The 26,393-nt window shown below is 37.7% G+C and overlaps 1 pseudogene; it reads right to left on the bottom strand.

Moving 5' to 3' along the window:
• Positions 1-19,344: 19,344 nt before the first annotated feature.
• Positions 19,345-25,962, bottom strand: LOC116904477 (annotated as a pseudogene).
• Between the last annotated feature and the right edge of the window lie 431 nt (positions 25,963-26,393).

Raw genomic sequence — 26,393 nt, 5'->3', positions numbered from 1 at the left:
TCTATTTTCTTTCGAGCCCAATATTTAATTCATTAGCAAATCTCATTGGCTCTTGGTATGCAACATATTTTAATCATGACTGTGTCTCATTCATTCCGGTAACACAAAATAATTCAAATTCTAACCATGTCACCCGTGAAACTATTGCGACAGCCTTTTCTCTGATCTTCCTACTTCCACCCTTGTCTTCTTGAAGCAACAGTGTCTTTAAAATTAAGTAATAATCATTTTGATCTTCTGATCAAAGCCTACACCCACTTAGAGAGTGTAAACGTCTAATAATGACACAAAAAACACCCTGTAGACTGTGTTCAGCTTCTCTGTACAAATCATATCCTGGATGCTCCACAACAGCTAAAACCACACTCATTATTGAATCCCACACTTCCTCTTTCCCTCATTGTATGTAGGCTTCTGAGATTGCCTCTGCTGCTTGATTTTGATCACATAGACATCATTCAGTGCAAATGATTTTTTTCTAACTAACCTATTAGAGGTAGCTTGCCCCCCATAAATGTTCAATCATGTCTTATATTATTTATTTACCTATCATTTGTCTCTATGTGAGAATAAAAAAAATGCCAGAGCAGCAAAAAGCTTAGTAGATCTACTCATCTTCAACATTCCTAGAAGTATATTTGTTGTGCACTGGACACCCATAATCATAATCTGGTAAATTCGGAAGTCAAACATGACCAACGGAAACGTAGGCCATTTCGTTGTTTTTCAGCCTACTTAAGTGAGTCAATAAACAGGGTGAGTATTGAAATGTTATACCCCCCTCGTTATAGCCACCGAGTCTTTTGCATATAACCCTCTAAAGGCTTAAAAACTACATGTGTTGCTATTTTTCATTCTAACCTTTAAGTAGGATTTTATAGAGATTTTGAATTGGAAAGGTTATGCAAATCATATGAGAATTTTTTCAGACAGAAAGGGTGCTTTTATAAGCTCACCTAAACCTATTTTTTCATACTTTTTACTGCTACCAAGTTCGTGAAGCACCATGTAAAATTCTCCATTTTTGTTCTTAGTATTTACTTTTAAGTCACATTACACATACCTCTTTGATGCATCCGTGTGTCTATGTAGTTGATTATACACACATTGTTTTAGACATGCTTTGGAATGTATTTTAGAAACAACTGGTCTGTCTCTTTTCCCACAGGCTGAACGTTGAGAGGTACAGTGATAAGACTAGTCAGAAGCTCAAATTCTGCCTGCAAAACTGCTTAGTTTTGAATGCCACCTTCCTCAGCTTGCTAGCTTTATGATCTGAGAGCAGAATCTTTTAGTGTTTTAGCTCCATATCTGGAAAAAGCAGATAATGGGCATATAAAATTAAGAGGATTATAATGGAAGTGAACTATAGGAGTACAAGCAAATTGTTTACAACAATACTTCACATACTTTTGAACAAATAGAAATGATAGCTCTTAATATAGATGAAAATAAAACTCTGATATAATGTACATAAGAACATTTCAAATGCTTACCAATGTGAGTAAAAAGTAATTATTCTATTACTTCCTTGATTATATTATGTAAAGCATTGGCAAACTCTCTCTCTCTCTCTCTCTCTCTCTCTGTGTGTGTGTGTGTGTGTGTGTGTGTGTGTGTGTGTGTGTGTGTGTGTGTGTGTACATATGTGCACCTGTGGGTATACTCATACTGTGTATTTACCCATGGGTATGCACAGGGAAAAGTCAGAGAAGGACAGTGAGCATTCTTTTCCATAGCTCTCAACCTTGTCATGAGGCAGGCTCTCTCACTAACTGAAGGTTTGCCAACCCAGCTAGGGTGCTCAGTCAGGAAACTCTCAGGACTTATCTATCTCTGTCCCAGCTGAGATTACAGCTATGCAGGGTCAGTTTTTACACGGGAACTAGAAATCCAAACTCAGAAACTTACAGAGAAAGTACTCTTACCCACTGAGCCATTTCTGTACCCCCTCAATTGGGTGATTTTCAATTTTTCCCTTTATTAGCAGTATATTCAAGCCATTTATTCATTAATAAGAACAATCTATAATTGTAAATTAGTTATCTGAATATTTACATATTTACTAATGCTATTTCTCTAATTTTATGGCATTTATAAGACAATTATTTTATACTACACATACGTTTAAAATTCTTGTCAGCTTTGGTGATAAACAGCAATGTGGAGGTGAAAGCTGAATAAACCCTTTCCTCCCCCACAAAAAAAAATTCCTGTCAGTTTGTACTTTAAGTATTTTCAACTTATTTCTACACATTCTCTAGAATTTTGTGACTTGACATTCTACATTAATCTCGTTATCTAAAACTTACTTGAGTAGGCAGTGATATTTGAGAATTTACTTTGAATATCTCTGGAACCTATTTTCTCACTATCATTTATTTAAATTACTATTCACACCTTCTCTTTCACATTATTCCTTTCATACTGAATCTATATGTGTATGGTTGGAGAGCTGGTGCAAAAGTCTAGAGTGTTTGCTGCTCTTGCAAAGGACCTATGTTTGGTTCCTAGCACCCACATCAGACCCCTTTCTAGTGCCTTTGACTTCACCTCCAGGGGATACAAAACATCTCTGATATCCACAGGTAGTGCACTTACATGTGCATATCACATACACACACACACACACACACACACACACACACACACACTCATACATACACAATTGTAAATGAAATTTACAGGGGCCTAGCAAGTTGTTAAAATGGTTGCCTCCTCTTTCAGAGTCCTTGAGTTAAATGCCTAGCACAGTGGCCCAGAGACACCTATAACTTCTATTCCAGTGGATCTGATAGCTTCTTCTGACCTCCACAGGGACGAGAAACACACATAGCAAACAGACATTCATGCATCAAAACATTCTTACAATAAAATTAAATATATACATTCTAAAAAATAAAAATAAAGTTTAAGTTTAAATATATGATATATTTGTACATGCAACTATACACATTTAATTACATAATTTCAAAATTAAAATATGCTAAACATACTAAATTTATAACAATGTTAAATATGTAAGGTTATGGATATTTTAATAAATATATTTCCATTGATTTGACTAGGAAGACAAAACTGACCAGGTATGGGCTTATTTTTTTTGTCTGGCCAATTGAACCTAGATATTTTCCACAAGTAAAGACAGAAAGCATTGTGGGAAAGTCTCCTACAGTGTTTGCTGCTGCAGATGACCTCACAACTCTCATAACTTCATGCACTGAATGTGATTGTGCATGAGCCTGTTACTAATATCTCCACTCCAGTAAACCGGCAAGGTACAAAACAACAAAGAGAACAATTAGAAATATCACAGAGTCAACCAACTTGCAAATTCTAGTCTTTACCCATCTAAGCTGTTTGGCCTCTGCTGTTTTGAAAGCCTGTGCTCCCATTAACACAGAAAGGAATATAGGATTTCAAGAGCTACACAAAGGCTTGCTGCTCATCACTTGGTCTCTGTGATGTTAACGAGCCTGAACTATTTTAGTCAAATGAATTGAAGTATCATGTCTTGAACCCATCCCATCTATGCAAATATTACCTCTCACTTTTCTGTTAGTGTAGGAGGCCACTGACCACTTGTGTAGGTAGAGACGAATTTGTAGGAGCTCCGCTAAGAAACAGCCTGTTTACAGGAACCCAAGGGTAATGTCAAGGCCAAGGCCAAAGTTCCTTCTGAGGGGCTGGGAAAATAACTCAGAGGTGAGGTGCACTGGCTGCTGATGCAGAAGACCTGGGCTCTATTTCCGAAGACCAACGTGATGCCTCCCAACCATCTGTAACTGAAGTCCTCTGGGATTCCACCTTCTGGCCAGAACCAACACTCACATATGGTGCGTATGCAAACATGCAGACAATACATGCTTTTTTTTTTTAAGAAAGCAAAAACAAAGCACAGAAGAAAAGTAGTTTTGGAACACTACAGAAATCTAAGTGGGATATGCAAACTCTTCACAGGTTATCCATTTAAGTTCCTTTTGACAAAACTCTTCCTAGCCAGATCTACTATATTGGCATAAATCTACCTCATCATATATTATCTTTTTATGACATAGAAAGACTAAACCTAAACTTCTGGTTTCTTTCAGAGTGTTTTCAGTCATTTTTCGTGCACCAGGATGAACTTTTCATATTTTTCTCATTTTCTGGTTTTGTTTTGAGCTTTGCAAAGACTTGCAACTGATTTTTCTCATAAAAATCTTGTAGTAATAAGAATATTTAAAGGTCTACTTAAGCTATCTCATTGAAATTCAATTTAATTGTTATTTTTAAATGTTCTAATGTAAATAGAATTTAAATATGTCAGGGCTTCAGGGCTGACCACTCTGCATGAACAACCAATAAGAGGGCACATCTCAAGGACAGCCTAATTCTCCACCTCTCAGGAGTTAGTTTTTGCCTACTGTTTCTTCCTTGTTAATATGTCCTCTAGTAATTCAGTTCTCACAGTCTTGCTTATGTAGTCATTTCTAGATGTGTGGTTGTACTGGATAATCGTATATCAACTTGACCCAACTAAAGTCATTCGGACAGGAGGGGAGAGAACCACAATTAAGAAAATGCCTCCATTATACCCTGGGGCTCTGACTCTTCCAGTCTTTGTGCCTTTACCTCTATGATGCTCCCTGAACCACAGATTCAAGAAAATAAAACCATAAACTATTTAGGTAAATGGATGGACCTAGAAAAGATTATATTGAGAGTTAAGATTATATCCAGACCCAGATAAAAAAAATGTTGCATGATGGTTTTCCTCTGTGGTTCCTACCTCCGAATTTATCAGATATGATTATACAACATGAAGTAACCACAGAAGTCAGGAACTTATGAAGGGATTATAGGCATGCAAATGAGGAGGATTTGGCTTTCATGAGGAATTGGAGAGAGGTAATATAAAGAGGGAATTTGAAAATGGACAGCAGGCTCCAGTTGAAGAGCAGGATGGGGAGATCAATACAGATAAAGAAAGGAGGGATGAAGGACATATACATAAAATTTAAATAAGGAAGTTAAACCAGTTGATCTGACAATACTTTCCATACAAACCATTGATTAACAAAAACCCCAGTTCGTACATGAACAACCCTATACCAAATGGTTGCTCAGAGTACTCCAAGTGATTCCCAAGCAATATAGACTATTCATGGAGTTCTTAATTGTCCTCGGGGATTGAGGGTGGGATCTTACTGCTGAAGAAGTCACATACTTAAACATAGGACTTAGATGATTAAGGCATGTTCCCTGTAGTCTAACCTTCAGGGTACCAGAAATTACTCTGCGAGGTGCCAAGAGAGGAACACTTTCCTTTAAGCAGTTGTACCAAGCTGCAATTCCTGCAATTCCCATAAACAATGACAATGACCAGCATTTCAAGATAAACATAAAAAATGTAATAACTGGCACTCACATTTTGGTGGTAATCAATAGCTCTCTAATTGGATATAAAGTCCACCCACAGGCAGAAAATCATGCTTAATACAGAAAACAGTCAGATTTCTAGGTCTGGTGAAGGCCTTAGAGAAGTATCTAATGTCTTCATCAACCACTTTGCTAGACCATAGTAGCTCTTTACTCCATTATGAATCTTACATTTGTAGCCACAAATAAGTGTAACAGCCACCTGTCATCAAGAAAGTCTTGCTTTACAGCAAAGACTTAAAGAAATAATAAACTCCACATTTTCTAAAGAAGGGAATATGCTTTAGAACGTAAATATATATTAAATAAATTTAAACCAACATCCAATGTACTGACCAGGCATATTCAGTATCAAAGATCAATATGGAAGACATAAGTCATTTTCAATTTGTACTAAGGCAGACACTTTGCTACATTATAGTTAAATAGTCCAGAGCAAGTTACAAGACAGCAATAGATACTTTCTACATATCTTCATCAGTGAAAATAAAGAACTATATCAAGAATATTCAAAGTGATATTTCTGCACTTTCATTGTTTCAGGTTCCACAGTGCAATTTTTTATTTATCTGATTTTATGCAGGGTGGTCGCTATGGGTAAATTTTCATATATCTACATGTGGACATTCAATTTCCTTAATACCTCTTGTTGAAGATATTGTCTTTCTTCCAGTGTACATTTTTGACATCTTTGTCAGGTATCAGGTGTGTGCTGGCAAGCCTTATGTCAACTTGACAAACTAAAGATATCAGATAAAAGGAAACCTCAACTGAGAAAATGCCTCCAAACTGCAGGACATTTTCTTAAGTGTTATTGATGGATAACGGCCCAGCCCGTTATGGATGGTTCTATCCCTGGGCTGGTGCTACTGTTTCTGTAAACAATTAGGATGAGCAAACCATGAGGATTGAGACAGTAAGCAGCACCCCTCCATGGCCTCTGCAACACCTCCTGCCTCAGGTTCCTGCATGTTTGAGCTTCTCTCCCATGGCTTCCCTCAGTGGGCTGTAATTCAGGATATATAAGCCAAATAAATCTTTCTTCCCCAAGTTGTTTTCAGTTATATTGTTTAATGACAGCAAGAGTAAGCTCTTCTAACCCAAGGAGGTTATAATTTTTGTGACATCATACTTGGGTTTTCTATTTTGTTCCATTTATCTACATGTCTGTATTTATTCCAGTACCATGGTGTTTTTATTACTACAGCTCTGCTTTTTCCTGGAACTCTGGTATAATCCTGCCAACATTGTACATTATGCTCAAGGCTTCTTTGACCATACACGAGTGTTTAGTATTTCCACATGATCTTTAGGATTTTTTTTCTATTTCTGTGAAAGTTATCAGGAGATTTGCATTGAATATGCAAATTGATTTTGGCAGAATTATCATTCCATAATTTCATTCTGTCAATCTATGAGCATAGGTCATTTTATTTTCTAGATATTTGGGTTTTTTTTCCCCCTAGTAGTTCTTTCATTTCTGTTTGGATAGATTTATCACTAGATTTATTATTGTTTTTCAGGCTATTGTAAATGAAGAGTATGCCCATGATCTTTCTCATAAATTTTTTATTGGTATAGGGAAACTACTGATTTTTCTAAATTGATTTTGTACTCTGCAACTTTGGTGAAGTTTTCTGGTAACATTTTAGAATATTTTTTGTAGAACATCATAGTATCTACTAATTCAAATTTAATTTTTTTCTTTTTCTATGTGCATCCCTTTAACTTTCCCTTTACTTTCATATAATGACAATATTGATTGACATGACAATATGGACAAGGGAAATACCACATTGATCTACCTACAGATCATCCAAGAAAACCAATCAACAGTAAATGCTTGCTGAGAGGTGGATAATAAGTTTGCCCCAAGTACATTCCCTGCATGGGTGTCTAGTACTAAGTGACCTGGTCCGTACCCATGTATATGTAAGCAACGCTAAACTGACTCAGTAGGTTACATACACATGCGTGCATATATGTATCTACATGTAAGAATAATTGGGGAAGAGATCTTGATTTGGGAGGGGCAAGGAAGAATTGGAGAAGGAATAGAAGACTAAAAATGATGTTGATGCAATACTCATATATAAGTTTCTGAAAAATAAAATTATACTTTAATACAAGATAAATAAACAATCATATTTCTAGGTATACTTCATATCAAGTCCTGTGAAAGAGAAGTTTTTCCAGACCATATCAACCATGTATTCTATTTTCTAGAAACTTGTAAGTAAAATATCTATCATGCACAAACTTCAGTGAACTTGTTATTAGGGCTGATTCACAGATACTAAATTATCTCTGACTGAGAACCATTCCAAATTTAAATAGGTCACGTTTAAAAGTGTCTGTCATCTCCTATATTTTTCACTATGTCAGCAAGGCTTTCTAGATTCTGAATATGCTTTGTTTATACTGATGAGGTGCTAATTGTCAAAATGATAAAAATAGCAATTGTAGGAGAATACTATTCATAATATCTGATAACTTACAACATCAGGAATCCAAGTGAAACCGCAGAAGCCAAACTTTCTAATGTAATTTGAATTATCATCAGTGATTCTACAGTTCAGAAAAGGCTACAGATACATATTAACATACCTCATTGCTATCATTCAGCTAGCTGTCACAAGTCTTTCTGACAACTCAAGTGCAGGACACACAGTTCCTGATTCCTGATTATTAGCCATAGGGAGAACTTTGGCTTAAAAAACTGGAAAGGCAGGGAAAGTGAATAGAGTATCATAACAGGTGTTGTTTAGAGATTTTTCTTTAGTAAAATCTCTTAAGACTCAACAAGTAAACAGAACTTAACAAGGCTCAGAAAATAGATTACCCAAAAGTCTAAGGAAGTTCCTAAAACCAACTAGATTCACAAAGCCTCTTTGCAATCTCATATAAGCAGCTGCAAGAAGATATATGTGGAACTGTTATGATGGCTGTAAGTTTCAAGTTGCTACGGGTATGCAGTTCTCATGAGTTATCTCCTAGTCTGTGCTAGAGTTTACTGCCTACTAGCCAGAATTAAAGGGTAGAAAAGTAGGTTTAAACAGTGTAATATGACAGAGGACTCTGTCTAAGAAATAGAAATCGTGACGTTCCTATCCCAGATGTTTAAATGAGAAAAACAAAAACACACAAAAGAAAGAATACTACTTTTTCAGCTTCAATACTATTAAACTATTTTATTGACATCTGAAAAAATATATATCCCTGTGCTGGATTTTTGGGGTAAAGACACTTTTCAGAATGAAAGAAGTTATAAATTTTAAGAGTCTGCCAAACATTCTGAAGTAAATATGACCAAATTTTCTCATTATGATATTCTACAGCAGTCTCTCAGAAGCCATTTTGCTTTGTGTATGGTAAAAAAAGATAATACTTATTATAAACATTGAACACGTGTGAATTTAATGATAGATAAAAGGAATTTAGGATAAAAATCAATTACAAATCCTTTATATTTTATCATCACACAAAAATAAATTATAAGAGATTAATAACTTAAGATTGGAATTTTTATTAAATTGGTAAGGAAAATCTTTATCCCCTCATGAGTGAGTAATTTGTATTTATTTACTGATAATTTTGGTCAAACACACTTCAAACACTGCAAAAATGGAAGTCTGCTTTTTGGGTAAAGGCATTGCTTGCCAACAGTTACACATGGTCTATGAAGAGTACTTTGGAGCTCATCTTCAGGCTGAGGCACCAGCTCCAGGAGAAAGGCTTATAGGTAGACATGTTCCTTTTGGCCCATCAGAGACAAAGGATTACTCTTTGTTCTCATACGTGGTCATTTTACATTTCTACAGCTTCTCCTCGCACATCAGTGCCCCAATTAGGGTATGCTTGAAGAAAAGGGTGCCCATTACAAGGTGAGACTGAAGAGACAGCTCCCACCAGATTCCCAGAACTATGTAGAGTGCAGAACAGAGAGATCATTGGCGGCCATTTTGGCTCACTGGTAATTAAAATCTTATAAAAACGTATATTTACTGAAAAATGAGATTGTTTTAATGATATTTTCTTGTTTTTGAAAACACTGATTTAGTTATTATCGTTGTGTGTGTGCATGTGTGTGTGTGTGTGTGTGTGTGTGTGTGTGTACCTCCATAAGCTTATAAGTAAGACATGTTTGCAAATGTCCACAGATGCCATAAGATGTTAGAGTCCAGGAATCAGGACTCCCAGTCACTGAAGGTTGAGAGCAGCCATTTGGGTAGTGGAAAGTGAATCTGGATTCTTTATAAGAGCATGAAGTGCTCATAACAGCTGGGCCATTTCTCCTGTCTTGGAAAAATATTTTCTAGAAACTTATAGTGTCACCACACAAACTCTGATCAAGATAGTTTAATATCACCAAAGTCACTGTGGATAAGTATTTTTGTTTATTTATACAATCTTAAAATGGTCCACTCCCTATTACTCTATTTTATAATATAAATGTTATTTAAAAATAAGCAATGATTTCTATTATTCTACTTGCATGCGGAATGTTAATTCAGATGTGTGTTTATTCAAATGGATAAAACTACAATGGACATTTTTTCAGATTACTTAAAGTAATATTGAAAAGACCTCAAATTTCAACTCTGATGTACAAAAAGAAAATAATTATCATTTCTTTCATTAATAACAAGTAACCCAGACAAACTAAACGTCAATGAATTTTTTGAACTGGTGAGAGAACTAAAACCCAAGACAATCCACAACCTCAAATCTAAAGAAATACATGTATTGCTGAGAGATCAAAGATAGATCTTTCTTTAGAAACATAAATGTAAAAAGAAAGAAAGAAAGAAACATAAATGTAATTCTGAATAAATGTACTTTTCAAGAGAAAAGTTTTAGAACCAGGCATTAGTAACATAATAATATAATCTTTTGGTTATTAAATTAATTAATAAAGTAATTTTAGGGGATAAGTAGATTTGACAATAAGACAACAAAAAAGTTGAAAGTGGGTTCTTTTTTTTTTTTATTAACTTGAATATTTCTTATATACATTTCGAGTGTTATTCCCTTTCCCGGTTTCCGGGCAAACATCCCCTTCTCCCCTCCCCTCCCTTATGGGTGTTCTCCTCCTCACCCTCCCCCCATTGCCGCCCTACCCCCTAAACAGTCTGTTCACTGGGGGGTTCAGTCTTAGCAGGACCCAGGGCTTCCCTTCCACTGGTGCTCTTACTAGGATATTCATTCATTACCTATGAGGTCAGAGTCCAGGGTCAGTCCATGTATAGTCTTTAGGTAGTGGCTTAGTCCCTGGAAGCTCTGGTTGCTTGGCATTGTTGACATGTGGGGGTCCGAGCCCCTTCAAGCTGTTCCAGTTCTTTCTCTGATTCCTTCAACGGGGGTCCTATTCTCAGTTCAGTGGTTTGCTGCTGACATTCGCCTCTGTATTTGCTGTATTCTGGCTGCGTCTCTCAGGAGCGATCTACACTTCTGCACTTCTTTGCTTCATCCATCTTGTCTAATTGGGTGGCTGTATATATATGGGCCACATGTGGGGCAGGCTCTGAATGGGTGTCCCTTCAGTCTCTGTCTTAATCTTTGCCTCTCTTCCCTGCCAAGGGTATTCTTGTTCCCTTTTAAAGAAGGAGTGAAGCATTCACATTTTGATCCTCCGCCTTGAGTTTCATTTGTTCTAGGCATCTAGGTAATTCAAGCATTTGGGCTAATAGCCACTTATCAGTGAGTGCATACCATGTATGTCTTTCTGTGATTAGGTTAGCTTCACTCAGGATGATATTTTCCAGTTCCAACCATTTGCCTACAGAATTTCATAAAGTCTTTGTTTTTGATAGCTGAGTAATATTCCATTGTAGATGTACCACATTTTCTGTATCCATTCCTCTGTTGAAGGGCATCTGGGTTCTTTCCAGCTTCTGGCTATTATAAATAAGGCTACGATGAACATAGTGGGAGCACGTGTTTTTTTTATATGTTGGGGCATCTTTTGGGTATATGCCCAAGAGAGGTATAGCTGGATCCTCAGGCAGTTCAATGTCCAATTTTCTGAGGAACCTCCAGACTGATTTCCAGAATGGTTGTACCAGTCTGCAACCCCACCAACAATGGAGGAGTGTTCTCTTTCTCCAAGATCCCTCGCCAGCATTTGCTGTCACCTGAGTTTTTGATCTTAGCCATTCTCACTGTGAGGTGAAATCTCAGGGTTGTTTTGATTTGCATTTCCTGATGACTAAAGATGTTGAACATTTCTTTTTAGGTGTGTCTCAGCCATTCGGCATTCCTCAGCTGTGAATTCTTTGTTTAGCTCTGAACCCCATTTTTTAATAGGGTTATTTGTCTCCCTGCGGTCTAACTTTTTGAGTTCTTTGTATATTTTGGATATAAGGCCTCTATCTGTTGTAGGATTGGTAAAGATCTTTTCCCAATCTGTTGGTTGCCGTTTTGTCCTAACCACAGTGTCCTTTGCCTTACAGAAGCTTTGTAGTTTTATGAGATCCCATTTGTCGATTCTTGATCTTAGAGCATAAGCCATTGGTGTTTTGTTCAGGAAATTTTTTCCAGTGCCCATGTGTTCCAGATGCTTCCCTAGTTTTTCTTCTATTAGTTTGAGTGTGTCTGGTTTGATGTGGAGGTCCTTGATCCACTTGGACTTAAGCTTTGTACAGGGTGATAAGCATGGATCGATCTGCATTCTTCTACATGTTGACCTCCAGTTGAACCAGCACCATTTGCTGAAAATGCTATCTTTTTTCCATTGGATGGATTTGGCTCCTTTGTCAAAAATCAAGTGACCATAGGTGTGTGGGTTCATTTCTGGGTCTTCAATTCTATTCCTTTGGTCTATCTGTCTGTCTCTGTACCAATACCATGCAGTTTTTATCACTATTGCTCTGTAATACTGCTTGAGTTCAGGGATAGTGATTCCCCCTGAAGTCCTTTTATTGTTGAGGATAGTTTTAGCTATCCTGGGTTTTTTGTTATTCCAGATGAATTTGCAAATTGTTCTGTCTAACTCTTTGAAGAATTGGATTGATATTTTGATGGGGATTGCATTGAATCTGTGTAGATCGCTTTTTTGGTAAAATGGCCATTTTTACTATATTAATCCTGCCAATCCATGAGCATGGTAGATCTTTCCATCTTCTGAGGTCTTCTTCAATTTTTTTCTTCAGTGTCTTGAAGTTCTTATTGTACAGATCTTTTACTTGCTTGGTTAAAGTCACACCGAGGTATTTTATATTATTTGGGTCTATTATGAAGGGTGTCGTTTCCCTAATTTCATTCTCGCTTGTTTCTCTTTTGTGTAGAGGAAGGCTACTGATTTATTTGAGTTAATTTTATACCCAGCCACTTTGCTGAAGTTGTTTATCAGCTTTAGTAGTTCTCTGGTGGAACTTTTGGGATCACTTAAATATACTATCATATCATCTGCAAATAGTGATATTTTGACTTCTTCTTTTCCGATCTGTATCCCCTTGACCTCCTTTTGTTGTCTGATTGCTCTGGCTAGAACTTCAAGAACTATATTGAATAAGTAGGGAGAGAGTGGGCAGCCTTGTCTAGTCCCTGATTTTAGTGGGATTGCTTCAAGTTTCTCTCCATTTAGTTTAATGTTAGCCACTGGTTTGCTGTATATGGCTTTTACTATGTTTAGGTATGGGCCTTGAATTCCTATTCTTTCCAGGACTTTTATCATGAAGGGGTGTTGAATTTTGTCAAATGCTTTCTCAGCATCTAATGAAATGATCATGTGGTTTTGTTCTTTCAGTTTGTTTATATAATGGATCACGTTGATGGTTTTCCATATATTAAACCATCCCTGCATGCCTGGGATGAAGCCTACTTGATCATGGTGGATGATTGTTTTGATGTGCTCTTGGATTCGGTTTGCCAGAATTTTGTTGAGTATTTTTGCGTCGATGTTCATAAGGGAAATTGGTCTGAAGTTCTCTTTCTTTGTTGGGTCTTTGTGTGGTTTAGGTATAAGAGTAATTGTGGCTTCATAGAAGGAATTCGGTAGTGCTCCATCTGTTTCAATTTTGTGGAATAGTTTGGATAATATTGGCATGAGGTCTTCTATGAAGGTCTGATAGAATTCTGCACTAAAGCCGTCTGGACCTGGGCACTTTTTGGTTGGGAGACCTTTAATGACTGCGTCTATTTCCTTAGGAGTTATGGGGTTGTTTAACTGGTTTATCTGTTCCTGATTTAACTTCGGTACCTGGTATCTGTCTAGGAAATTGTCCATTTCCTGCAGATTTTCAAGTTTTGTTGAATATAGGGTTTTTTTTGTTTTGTTTTTTTTTGTTTTTTTTTGTTTTTTTTCGGAGCTGGGGACCGAACCCAGGGCCTTGCGCTCGCTAGGCAAGCGCTCTACCGCTGAGCTAAATCCCCAACCCCTGAATATAGGTTTTTACAGTAAGATCTGATGATTTTTTGAATTTCCTCTGAATCTGTAGTTATGTCTTCCTTTTCATTCCTGATTTTGTTAATTTGGACACACTCTCTGTGTCCTCTCGTTAGTCTGGCTAAGGGTTTATCTATCTTGTTGATTTTCTCAAAGAACCAACTTTTGGTTCTGTTGATTCTTTCTATGGTCCTTTTTGTTTCAACTTGGTTGATTTCGGCTCTGAGTTTGATTATTTCCTGCCTTCTACTCCTCCTGGGTGTATTTGCTTCTTTTTGTTCTAGAGCTTTTAGGTGTGCTGTCAAGCTGCTGACATATGCTCTTTCCTGTTTCTTTCTGCAGGCACTCAGCGCTATGAGTTTTCCTCTTAGCACAGCTTCCATTGTGTCCCATAAGTTTGGGTATGTTGTACCTTCACTTTCATTAAATTCTAAAAAGTTTTTAATTTCTTTCTTTATTTCTTCCTTGACCAGGTTATCATTGAGTAGAGCATTGTTCAATTTCCACGTATATGTGGGCATTCTTCCCTTATTGTTATTGAAGACCAGCTTTAGGCCGTGGTGGTCCGATAGCACGCATGGGATTATTTCTATCTTTCTGTACCTGTTGAGGCCCGTTTTTTGACCAATTATTTGGTCAATTTTGGAGAAAGTACCATGAGGAGCTGAGAAGAAGGTATATCCTTTTGCTTTAGGATAGAATGTTATATAAATATCTGTTAAGTCCATTTGGCTCATGACTTCTCTTAGTCTGTCTACGTCTCTGCTTAATTTCTGTTTCCATGATCTGTCCATTGATGAGAGTGGGGTGTTGAAATCTCCCACTATTATTGTGTGAGGTGCAATGTGTGTTTTGAGCTTTAGTAAGGTTTCTTTTACATATGTAGGTGCCCTTGTATTTGGGGCATAGATATTTAGGATTGAGAGTTCATCTTGGTGGATTTTTCCTTTGATGATTATAAAGTGTCCTTCCTTATCTTTTTTGATGACTTTTAGTTGAAAATTGATTTTATTTGATATTAGAATGGCTACTCCAGCTTGCTTCTTCCGACCATTTGCTTGGAAAGTTGTTTCCCAGCCTTTCACTCTGAGGTAGTGTCTGTCTTTGTCTCTGAGGTGTGTTTCCTGTAGGCAGCAGAATGCAGGGTCCTCGTTGCGTATCCAGTTTGTTAATCTCTGTCTTTTTATTGGGGAGTTGAGGCCATTGATGTTGAGAGATATTATGGAATACTGATTATTGCTTCCTGTTATATTCATATTTGGATGTGTTATGTTTGTGTGCTTTTCTTCTCTTTGTTTTGTTGCCAAGACGATTAGTTTCTTGCCTCTTCTAGGGTATAGCTTGCCTCCTTATGTTGGGCTTTATGATTTATTATCCTTTGTAGTGCTGGATTTGTAGAAAGATATTGTGTAAATTTGGTTTTGTCATGGAATATCTTGGTTTCTCCATCTATGTTAATTGAGAGTTTTGCAGGATACAGTAGCCTGGGCTGGCATTTGTGTTCTCTTAGGGTCTGTATGACATCAGTCCAGGATCTTCTGGCCTTCATAGTTTCTGGCTTAAAAGTCTGGTGTGATTCTGATAGGTCTGCCTTTTATGTTACTTGACCTTTTTCCCTTACTGCTTTTAATATTCTTTCTTTATTTTGAGCGTTTGGTGTTTTGACTATTATGTGACGGGAGGTGTTTCTTTTCTGGTCCAATCTATTTGGGGTTCTGTAGGCTTCTTGTATGCCTATGGGTATCTCTTTTTTTAGGTTAGGGAAGTTTTCTTCTATGATTTTGTTGAAGATATTTACTGGTCCTTTGAGCTGGGAGTCTTCACTCTCTTCTATACCTATTATCCTTAGGTTTGATCTTCTCATTGAGTCCTGGATTTCCGGTATGTTTTGGACCAGTAGCTTTTTCCACTTTACATTATCTTTGACAGTTGAGTCAATGATTTCTATGGAATCTTCTGCTCCTGAGATTCTCTCTTCCATCTCTTGTATTCTGTTGGTAAAGCTTGTATCTACAGCTCCTTGTCTCTTCTTTTGGTTTTCTATATCCAGGGTTGTTTCCATGTGTTCTTTCTTGATTGCTTCTATTTCCATTTTTAATTCCTTCAGCTGTTTGATTGTGTTTTCCTGGAATTCTTTCAGGGATTTTTGTGTCTCCTCTCTATGGGCTTCTACTTGTTTATTTATGTTTTCCTGGAATTCTTTCAGGGATTTTTGTGTCTCCTCTCTATGGGCTTCTACTTGTTTATTTATGTTTTCCTGGAATTCTTTCAGGCATTTTTGTGATTCCTCTCTGTAGGCTTCTACTTGTTCTCTAAGGGAGTTCTTCACGTCTTTCTTGAAGTCCTCCAGCATCATGGTCAAATATGATTTTGAAACTAGATCTTGCTTTTCTGGTGTGTTTGGATATTCCATGTTTGTTTTGATGGGAGAATTGGGCTCCGATGGTGCCATGTAGTCTTGGTTTCTGTTGCTTGGGTTCCTGTGCTTGCCTCTCGCCATCAGATTATCTCTAGTGTTACTTTGTTCTGCTATTTCTGAGGCTAAACTGTCCTATAAGCCTGTGTGTCAGGAGTGCTATAGACCTGTTTTCTTTTCTTTCAGTCAGTTATGGGGACAGAGTGTTCTGCTTTCGGGCGTGTAGTTTTTCCTCTCTACAGGTCTTCAGCTGTTCCTGTGGGCCTGTGTCTTGAGTTCATCAGGCAGGTCACTTGCAGCAGAAAAGTTGGTCTTACCTGTGGTCCCGAGGCTCAAGTTCGCTCGCGGGGTGCTGCCCACGGGCTCTCCGCGGCGGCAGCAACCAGGAAGCGAAAGTGGGTTCTTTTTCATACAATACATCCCCACCACAGCTTCCCCTCCCTCCACTCCTCCCAGTTCCTGCACATCCTCTCTTACTGAGATTCATTCTTTCTCTCATTTCCCTCCAGAAAAGAACAGGTCTCCAAGAGTCAGCAACCAAACACAACAAAACAAGATATAGCAAGACTAGGCACATCCCTCATATTAAGGCTGCACAAGGCAATCGGAAACAGGTCCCAAGAGCAGGTGAAAAGAGTCAAAGACACCCTCAACCCCACTGTTAAGAGTCCCACAAAACCACAAAGCTAGCAACCATAACATGTATATAGAGGACCCAGCATAGATCCTTGCAGGCTAATACTTGCCGCTTCAGTTTTTGTGAGACCACATAGCCCTGTTTAGTTGATTCAGCTGGCCCTGTTTTCTTGGTTTCCTCCATCTGGGAACTCCTACAACCTTTCCTTCCCATGTACCAAAGGACTCCTCAAGCTCTAAGTAGAGGGAGCAAATGAAGGAATACAATGTATATACTCTCTCTCCATATAAGGTCTCTGGTATCAGGTTTCTTCACTGCTCCCATCTGATACCAGAGGAAGCCTCTCTGAAAATGACTGGACTAGGCAATATCCATGATCTATCAGCATAGACGACTATTACAGATTTTCTTCCTCTCCTGTTGTATTCTACCCTAGGTCTCTAGTGTATCCAGTCTCTAGTTTCTGACCATGCAGTCAGAGTAGGACATAGGTTTTTTCGTATTAAACTTGTTATTGGTTACCCAATCACACAAGTTCTGAACAACCATTGCCCCAACAACCTTCATAGGCAAGACAGATTGTAGGTCGTTTGTAGGTAGGTTTGTGCTCAAGTTTCTCTTTGCATAGCTTGCCAAGTACCTTTCTACAACAAAGAGCCAAGAATATAGGTGGAAGGGATCCATGCAGGTACCAGCTTGACCTCCCCATGTTCAATTTGCTATGTATTGTCAATAAATAATATTATAACAAATAAATAACCACATGCAGAAAGAAATAACACTATAACGACTCTACATCTTACATAAAACATTTTCAAATATGTATTTTGTTTGATAAAAAGAAAGACAGTTAGACAAAGTAAAAGAGAACACTTGAAACTCAACAGTAAATGAGACAACCCGATTAAGATTCAGAAAGATGGTGCATCAAGTAAAAGTCCTCACCTTGAGAGCCTGGTAACTAGGGTTTAATCCCAAGAATCCATGGTATAAGGAGAGAACTGACTCCTAAAATGTGTTCTCTGACACACACACACACACACACACACACACACACACACACACACTTGACACATATGCCTACACTCACATAGTTACTTATAAACACACACACATGTTCAATAACAAAAAAAAGAAGCAGAGGGAGGGAGGGAACTGGGTAGGAGTTGGGAGGAAAAGGGAATAAAGGGGGGCAGGATCACTTGATCACTGAAGCCCAGGACAAGGAGAATGAGTAGAAATATTCAGCAGTGTGGGGTGGGCAACAGGCAGACCACTGTAAAGTCCCAGACACCAGGGATGTGAACTCTCAGGACCCAATTGGGATGAACTTAGCTGAAATGCCTAACAGTGGGAAAACAGAACCTGACGAGACCACCTCAAGTAGATAGACAAAGCCACGAGTTGAGGGATGGGGCCACCTAACCATCTCAGATTTTTGATACAGAATTGTTCCTGTCCAAAGAAAATGCGGGGATAAAAATGGAGCAGAGACTGAAGGAAAGCCCATTCACACTGCCCTACCTGGGGATCCATTCCATGTAGAGGCACCAAACCCCAACACTATTGTTGATGCCATGTTATGCTTAAGGACAGAAACCTTGCATGGCTGTCCTCTGAGAGGCTTTGCCTGCAACTGACTGAGACAAATACAGATAGTTACCGTCAGCAATTGGACTGAGGTAGGGAACTGTTATGGAAGAGTTAGGGGAAGGACTGAAGGTGCTGAAGGGGAGTGCAACACCAAAGGAGTAACAACAGTATCAACTAACCAGACCCCTCAGAACTCCCAGGAACTAAGTCACCAACAAAGAGCATGCATGGGTTGGTCCGTGGCCCTTGTTACAGATGTCCCAGGACTATCCTCAGTGATGGGAGTACTGTGTTCTGTGGAGGCTTGATGTCCCAGAAAAGGGGAATGCAAAAGGGGTGAGGTAGGAGTGAATGGGTGGGTAGGAGAGCACACTCTTAGGGGTGAAGGGGAGGGGGACTCATGGAGGAGGAATTGGAAAGGGAATAACATTTGAAATGTAAATTAATAAATTAATAAAAAATTATATGACTTAAAATTGGGTAAGAGATTTGCGCAAACAGTTTACTAAAAACGATATACTAATACAAAACACAAAGGGCGTGATATTCAACATAGATTATCATTACTGAAATCAAACTGAATGAGATGCTACTTATATTAAAATTGCCAATTGATGATTACAATTTCTCAAAGATATATAGGGTCTCAAAGAATTTTATTAATTATCAGTGGAAATTAAAAATGATATGGCCACATTACAAGATCACTTGGATGCTTTAAAATGAAGGAAAGCACATTAGATACCCTGTTCTTTGGTGTGCAAAACTTGAATTCAGGATGTGATCACTACAGCCTCTACTGAGAAAGTAACTCAGGTCTCTAGTCTTACAAACTGCAAGAACAAAATTAACAGACAGTGAAGGAATTTTTTTAAAGGAACATTTTAAAATTCAGTTCTTTGTAAAGTCCCTTGTAAAACAAAACAGACTCAAAGCAAATATTAAAGGCTGGCGCAAACTTTTAAAAAGAAAAAGAAAGGGAAAGGACGAAGTGATTCTCTGCTTCTCCTCAGACTTCAATTCAGGCTTATCTCTGGCCTCCCTCACTGAAAGGTCTTCAAACCTCTCAGCCACCTTTTAGGCATCATCATTTTTGCTTGGTCCTTTGTCTTTCTCTCTCGTCAATTTCTTTCCTGCATTCCTCAAACTTTGTTTTGAACTTTTGTGCATTCTCAGCATTTATGAAACAGATGGCGAGCAGCTCAGGCTTGGGGCACTCATCAGCAACATCAACGTGGGGATTCCAGACCCAGGCGCAGTCGCTGCCAGCATTCGGCTTCAGCTCCATCATCAGTATGCTATAGTGGCTGGCGCATGTTCCCAACATTTTGTCCTCTTCATGAGAAGGCAGGTGGTCCGTTTCTCCTTATGCTTCAGAAACTTGGCATCTCTAGTTCTCACTCCTTTCATTCTGGGAGGTCATTCTCTGAAGTAAACCAGAACAGCTTTGCTCGCATCTTAAGTTCTTCTTCATCTTCCTCAACTGTTTTAATTGCTTGCTCAGGAAAAGAAACTATTGGCTTAAAAAGGGGGTCAACATTGGACTAATTGCATTCTCTGTGGAGGAAGCATAGTCCTCATGAGTGTCCTGTGTATAGTTGGAAAAAGTGAAGCTGCTGGCTGTTGGACTTGGCCCACAGTGGACATTATTATTCACAAATGGCCTCTTAGCCAGTGTCCAGTCCTGGCAGTTCTTCTTTCTTCTTGGTTCCTCGTAATGCAGCACAGCTGGAAGAGCATAGGTGGGAGTAAGACAGGGTACCAGGAGATATTTAGGGTTGCTGTATAATAATAAAACATTTACCTATCTTAAGTCTAAGCCATCTTGCTTCTGGAGTTGATCTGCTTGTCTGAGTTGCTCTGAGGCCAGAGGTCTTAGGTGTTTAGCATCTCATAGTAAACAGCAGGGGATCAAGTACCACAGCTTTTGTTCTGTCTCTGCAGGAACTGCAAGGTTCTAACTCTCAGATTGCTAGTTGAACTATCAGGAAGAGAAGACACACTTTAAAAAGTGGCTTTAGTCTTTATTTCCAAGTTCTTCAGTTCTCCAAAAGATTTCTACAAAAGTTCTCCCCCCAAAAGTTCTCTCTAAAAGGCTCTCCAAAAAAATCTCTAAAAATGTTCTCTCTTATTCGTTACAAAGCTCTCTCTGTTCTCTTCTTCTTCTTCTTCTTCTTCTTCTTCTTCTTCTTCTTCTTCTTCTTCTTCTTCTTCTTCTTCTTCTTCTTCTTCTTCTTTCCTTCTCCTTCTCTTCTCCTTCTCCTTCTCCTTTCCTCCTCCTCCTCCTCCTCCTCCTCCTCCTCCTCCTCCTCCTCCTCCTCCTCCTCCTCCTCCTCCTCCTCTTCTTCTTCTTCTTCTTCTTCTTCTTCTTCTTCTTCTTCTTCTTCTTCTTCTTCTTCTTATCTTGCTCTTTCCTTCTGCTCTGATATAACAACAATAATGCCCTTGCCCAGAATTCCTTATTCCCAATGCGTTTTTCCCCATCGCCTTTACTTCTAAGTTTTTCTTGAGTTCAGATCTGTCTTAAAACAGTTTACCCAATCTCTTTGTCCTCAGCACTTACATGTCATTCAGAATACATGATCACATGGTAGAAAGTTCACCACAAATTTACACATACATTAAAATCATAAATTGAATAAGAAGTTTACAGCAGAGAATGTCTACATGCATATCCATTATGAGCAATTATCTGGCTAAACATTCAGCATCTGTCACAAACTCAACAAGTTCATAGAAAGTTAAAAACCATAACTTCTATGACTAAAGTTACTAGTGAAGTTTTATATAGATAAACCCAGTATTAGCCGGAATCTTTCCTAAATAAAATTCTTCTCAGCCTTTCCTAGAGAAACAGTTTCATCATTAACCTTGACAATCCATGGCAGAACCCCCTCTGGAAGATCACATACTAGTGTTTAGCTTCTCCTTGATGGCTCCTGGAATATCTTGGGGGCACCGTGGGGACACAGGGACTGCTGCTCAGTTAGCTCTAGTGGCAGTGGCTCATCAGCCTCTGAGAAGCTCATTGTAGCTCCTTTCCTCCATGTGTCATCTAAAAGGAGTTTGTTTTTAAATGTAGAAATAAATATTAAAGTGAAGAGATTTACTGATGAAATAAAACAATCAGTACTCCTGTAAGGGATGTTTCCAAAGAACGGGTTGCCAGAAACATTAGAATTCATTATTAACGTGAGAAGGTCCCCCAAAAGGGGGTTCCTCTGTAGTGTTTGCCTAGGAGGTTTTAACTAGATTTATGTGAGAAACTTGCCGAGACTTGGATAATATCTATTGATATTGACTGATGTTCTGGGTTTATCATGGGTCAAGCCAAATATTGAGTTCCACACTCTGTGTATGTTCTTCTGGCCCAACCAGGGTGATGATTACACATTTTCCTGTTCCATTCACTCAATTACCAGATGGTCATGCATGAATTTCTCCTCTATAGCTATTGATCTTGCCTGAGCTGTTGGCCACTAGTCCTAGTCCGCATTGCTTGTCACCAACCTTGCAGGCATTGCTGGTTTCTCACTTTGATGATTCATTCATCTGTCTTCTCTTTGTGTTCATATTTATATGGCCAGCTTGTGGTTTAACCATAGGCCTTTTTCTTTACTGTCTATGGAAAATTACCTCTAATCATAACTACCAAGATGCAGCCATATTCCTTATCATTTTACATCTATCACTCTGTTGTCTCTGCAGGAACATAGAAGAGATGGTGGGTTTTTAGAAACCATTTTTACCCAAAATTATGAACATAGTCAAGGATAACAATGTCTTATGTTTCCTAGGAGGACTTTGTAGGAAGCATGAAGCCATCAGACACATCAATTTTTCCTGAGTGCCATTCTTTCTTTCATCTGATCAATTTGATTACCTCAAGCGCTTTTATCTGCTATCCCTAGTGTTCCCGGCCTCATGAGTTTTACTCTAACACTCCACTTAATCTTAACATATGTGTCATCATACATTCTTTAAATATTAATCTAAAAATAATCTTAAAATTCGATCCAACTCTAATGGTTCTAGCTATTTGAGTAGCTCATTTTATACATTTCATCATGAAACATGTATTCAATACTTAAGCAAATTTTGCTGTCACAAATTAGTAGCAATCTAGATGTTTTTGAATAGGCAAATGGACATGGCATGTAGTATAGCTACATGTATATAAGACCATACTACTTAGTAAAAGAAAGGCTTTTGGAGTTGAGCATGGTAGCCTTTAATCTCAACTATAGGGAGGTGGACACAGGCAAATATCTGTGAGGTCAGCCTATTCTACATAATGAGATTCTGTCTCAAAAACAATGGGGAGGGAAGGATATAGCAACTCAAGTAAATAATAAGGAAGAGTCTTAAACTTGTATTCCTATAAATTTAAGTAACTCTATAAAGATGTGAATCCATACAGATATTATTCTGGAAAAGGTAAAACAAAAACATGGCAAACAGGTTAATAATTGCAGTGGTTTGATGAAACCATTTTATAACACTATTGGCATATTTGTGACATTAAACATGCATCAACACCATACGACTTTACGAGATAGAAAGTATTCCTTAATAACAAAAACTATTCATGTAGGATAACAGGAGAGTCAAAAATAGCATACAGATAGTGACAAAGGGAGCTGGTAACAATCAAGCTCACTGAAGAAGAAAATGGTGTTCTCTGAACTCTACATTCGTTGAAAATAAAGACAAAGGGACAGAATATAGTGCTATGTTGTAGCTGATGGAGCCTTTGGGAGCTCCATAAGAACACGGTGACACATCTGAAGCTACTATAATTCGTATTGTACATGGACGGTTAGTAAATGGATAAGAAATTGGATCTTAGTTTCTGCATGTTGAAATGTAAGATTGGACATAAAGGGATAATTAACTCAGTTATGGGTGAACTGTCAACTTCAGTTTAAATTCATGTTTTACCTAATAAAGATAGATAAAGGACAATCTATGTGTAAAACTTGGGCTAAACACACAGAATTCCTTGCTTCCTTAATTGATAGAAGAGGCCAGGACATACAAGGAGCAGTGATACACAACTACCAAAATACATTTTGTAATACTGCACTTCAAAAACTGTACAAGGGCTCTTAGAGCAATATGATTCTAGGACCAGGGTAGGAAATATAAAAGGTAAACCCAGGAGTTACTGTGATGTAGAAGGTAAAAAAGGAGGGAGTAATTAAAGGAGGTTTGAAAGAGGAGCAGAGGTTCTGATTCATAAAAAGTCATCAGTGGTACCCAAGAGTCAAGTGAAAAATCCTCCATAGCCAAAGATAGAATCAGTTGACCTATAGATACATTATTACTGGGTTATTATTCGAAAGTGTAAGAAAAATACCTAAGTCCATAGTAGTAAATGTAAATGATTGAATAAGATAAAATGGATAGTCATTTGCACAGTCAGACAATGTATGTAGCCTACACACCTTCAGGAAGCAAACACGCTCCCCTTTACTCCTTAAGCCTGGGTGGCACACAGCTACATCTAGCCAAAACACTTAATATGAAAAGGTAGGGAGTAATGTTGATTGTGGAGATGTCTAAAAGATATAGTCTCAACCAACTGATTAAAATGAACATCAACAATAAAACATATTGTTAGTGTGTGTACCCCTATTGTAGAATGAGAATGCAAGTTACCTTCATGATATTTTGAAGAAATAGAAATCATGCCCATGTATACAAGTACACAAAAATCTCATTTGTGGACAACATCAAATAATACCAGTAAAGCAAGACTGTATAGGAATAATCAAATCATTGAAAGTCCTCAAAAGTGAGACAAAATAGTGTTGCAGCCACAAGATGCCAAAGGGGTGGCGGAGTGAAAATCACTACAAAGTGTACAGAATATGATGCTGAAACTGAAAAAATATCTGAGAGAAAAAAATTAGGAATCTAAGTAACGGATGAGCTTTAGTTAACAGTGTATAATGTTGGTTCAACAATTCTGGCAAATACAGCTCACTAAATTGCAATATTAACAATTAGGTGAATGTATAATATTTCTCTGTTTTACAAGTCATTACTTTGGAAATTGAAACTATTCTAAATTTTTAATGTATAAGAAAACATATGTACTAGTGAGCTTTCCTTGTAGACCATACAGATTTCCCTCTAAACATTTATAACTAATTTATATTCAAGATTCAAATGCAAGTCTCAGTTAAGTATCATTTAAAAGCATTTAAATTAGAATTTGTAGTTAAATTTTGTCTATGGATAGTTTCTATCAAAACATTAACATTTTTCTCTCTGTTCTTACACCCTCAGTTTGTTTTGGTTGTTTTATTTTCTACTAGGTAAGACATTTTGGAAAGCCAATCTCACTTCCAACATGATGAAAAAATCTCTCTCTCTCTCTCTCTCTCTCTCTCTCTCTCTCTCTCTCTCTCTCTCTCTGACACACACACACACACACACACACACAGAGAGAGAGAGACAGAGAGACAGAGACAGAGTCTGTGTTCTTTTAAATCACAAACTCTTGACAATTTTCTTAACAATCAGCCAGTTTCAGTATGAGACAGCAGAGTGTGATATTATGATACCATTTGTTTAAATAAAAATGAAAATGAAATCAAAATATAAAGACTTGTATTATAATAGATTTGTCATTTTGACAGGATTTTTAAAGTGGACTCTAGAACATGAAAAAATTCTTCACCTGTAAAAGAATTTTGTGAATAGAAAAACATGTTGCTTCAATTTCGGAGTTACCAGTTTGAATTTAATATTCATCTTCCTGACATAGATGCTATACCATAAATATACACACTGTGTATTTTAAATACTATATGATTTCTTACAAAGTATTCATCTTCCAGTGAATACTATCTCCAAGAGTCTGTTCCACTATATCTTTCTTTCTAATTACATATCTTCAGCATTTTTCTTTACTGATTTTAATACAGTATTTTAATATTTTAATAGATACAAGAAGCCTACTCCACACCAAGTCTACTCCCATGCAAGTGGTCCTCATGAGAAATACCTTATGTTTGGTGACAGCAGAATAACTCAAGCTGCCCCATGGAAGAGATGCGGAAGAGTACTAAATATACTCTGCATGCTATAAGGATGTCAAGGCAGTGGTTGATTGGAGTCAGAGGGTAATGGCTTGTTTCTCATATGTCTGCATCTACAAGTCAGATGTCAGATCACGGGACTACTATTTTTCCAGGCAAAGATCATATCAGTAGATCAGTGTAAATAAAACATGGATTCCCTTATAAAAGAAATCTATGACTGAAGGATTTGACATATCCTTCAGGACATTCAAAAGTGTTTCTTCAGCCAGGAGTTTTGTCTGAGACCTTTATCTCTAGCTTTGTAACTTCCTGTGTGCTTCTCCAGCCTACGATCCTCCAGATACAAGTTTCTACTATAAACTTTACTCTAGATCCCAAGGGGCTATGATTGATCATTGTGTCTTACTTGCTTTATAATTTAGGGCAGTATGACTTAGACAACTTGTGCCATTGCCATCCAAAATTTAAGGAAGGGAACCAATCCCAAGTCTGGTGGAGGTTTAGAATGCATTTGAAGCAGTCATAAGGATTTAAACTACATGCTATCAATTTGACATATATAGGGTGAGGATTCAACTTTAGCCAGAGAGCAAAGGTTCCATTGTTGTACATTATTAGTGGTTTTAAGAGCAGCTTCTCAGAAAAGAGCCACTCCTTTGGATGACAGAGGATCGCAGTCACAGGATGCTAATTTTCAAGATAAAATTATGTACTCCTTGCTCCACTCTGGACTTTTTCTCTGAAATTATGGGCAATGTTCCAATCAAAACAATGCAGTGTGTGACATATGAGTGTAATGAGAACAAAGACCCAATAATACCCATTCATATCTTTTTTTTAATTTAATAATTTTTTTTATTAACTTGAGTATTTCTTATATACATTTCG

This window comes from Rattus rattus, chromosome 6 (assembly GCF_011064425.1).
Source record: "Rattus rattus isolate New Zealand chromosome 6, Rrattus_CSIRO_v1, whole genome shotgun sequence".
Taxonomy (NCBI): domain Eukaryota; kingdom Metazoa; phylum Chordata; class Mammalia; order Rodentia; family Muridae; genus Rattus; species Rattus rattus.
This window is presented reverse-complemented; position numbering and strand designations above follow the sequence as displayed.